We start from the raw sequence: 1,868 nt of genomic DNA on the forward strand, positions 1-1,868 counted from the left end.
TATATGTTTACTGTTTGATTCCAATTATCTAAGCTATCTTGTATTGCAACATATTTAAGTATGATTACATTTCTTAAGTCATACCAGGTGCACCCCCCAAAAAAACCAAAAAACAAAAAAATAAATAACCTTCATAAAAACTTAAACTTCTCCTACCCAGTTATTTCATAGGGAATGCTATAACTGGATTTAACATCAATTCAAATCTTCCTAACATTGCAGTAGGAGCCTTTTAGCTATGAGGAGTATTTGAAAATTATTTTAAAAGTTTAAAATAAAGCTTAAGTTTTAGACACTCATGCAGTTAATAAAATTGTGAAGCATGTTCTTTGTATTAGGCACAGTTTCAAGAGCATCAATAGGTAGAGCATGTAATCTTTTGTCTAACAGTGAACTCTAGAAAGTTTCTCCCCTTCCACATTAACATGCCATAGATATTACCATTTTTCCAGTCTTATTTGAGCAGAAATTTTTAAAAAGAACATTTTTATAGAAGACCTTCTGATATTGTTATTCTTACAATAGTTATATTCCCTTTTTCATGAGGTTCTCTGAGCTATACTTGTAGGAGCTGTGGTGATGTATCTATCCACTGGAGCTGCACTACACCATGGTCACTTAGTTGATGTCTAAGTGTTTAGTTTGGGTTTTCTGTGATGGTTTCCACTTCCTGTAAAGAGGGGGCTTTTACTGAACTCAAGGAGAATGAGAAATAACTCTCTTAAGGATAGGCTTCTATTTGTTGTTCAGTATACAAAGTGGTCAACCTTGAAACCAGACACATAGAAAAATTTACATTTTCTAGGTGCGTACATGAAGTTTCTATTGAGCATTTAATGTCCCAAGGGAGCCCAAAGAACTAATAGGAATCAGTTGGTCAAAATATGGTTTATGTGCATGTGTGCACATACTCACACTCATGCACACACACAGACAGACACACATGCACAGACACACACACACACACACACACGCATGCAAGTATAGAGGCAAGAACATATAAAAATACCAAGAATTGCAAGTGCTTAATGCTAGTGAAAAGCATGTAGGAAAAAGTAAAAGGAAAATAAACAAAAACAAACAAACAAAAAAAAAACAACAAAAAAAACATGGCAAGTAATGAAATCTAAAAGGAGCTTTCCATAAAGATCCTTCAACACTAAACAAACGAGACTGGCATCAGTGAGAGACCCTTGGTCCTGCGAAGGCTCGATGCCCAGTGTAGGAGAATGAGAGGTGAGAGTGGGAGGCCGTGAGGTGGGAGTGGGTGGGTGCATGGGGGAGCACCCTCATAGAAGCATGGGGAGAGGAGATGGGATAGGGGATTTGTGGAGGAGAAACCAGGAAAGTGGATAACATTTAAAATGTAAATAAATAAAATATCAAACAAAAAAGCAGTTAATGTAAGAAGAAGGTCAGAGTTGGAAGGAGGATGCCTTCACTTAAAGCACATGATTAACTGAGTATTTGAGAAACATCCATTTTATACAGATCAGAATAATATCTGCAAGAGGACCCTGTGTGGATCTATACATTGAGCAAGAGTTCATAATATGACTAGATTTGGTGTTAGGAATTTTAATAAAATTGAAAATTAAACCAAGAGATCAGATCATAAGTATTTTAACATATTAATAGGAAAAGTATAACGTAAACAAAACAGTAAAAAATAGAGATCTAAAGCTACAAGAAAATTCAAATGACATGGGAACAATTTAAAGAATTATAAAGTTTTCTCTTTTAATGATGTGGCAATGGCAGACAAGTTAAAGATTTAGATGTGTCACTGTGCTTCAAACCAAAATTTTAAAGCTGTTGAACAACACCTTATTTGACAATATCCAAATGCCTGGTAATTGCCATTCAAG

This window comes from Mastomys coucha, unplaced genomic scaffold (assembly GCF_008632895.1).
Source record: "Mastomys coucha isolate ucsf_1 unplaced genomic scaffold, UCSF_Mcou_1 pScaffold4, whole genome shotgun sequence".
Classification (NCBI taxonomy): Eukaryota; Metazoa; Chordata; class Mammalia; order Rodentia; family Muridae; genus Mastomys; species Mastomys coucha.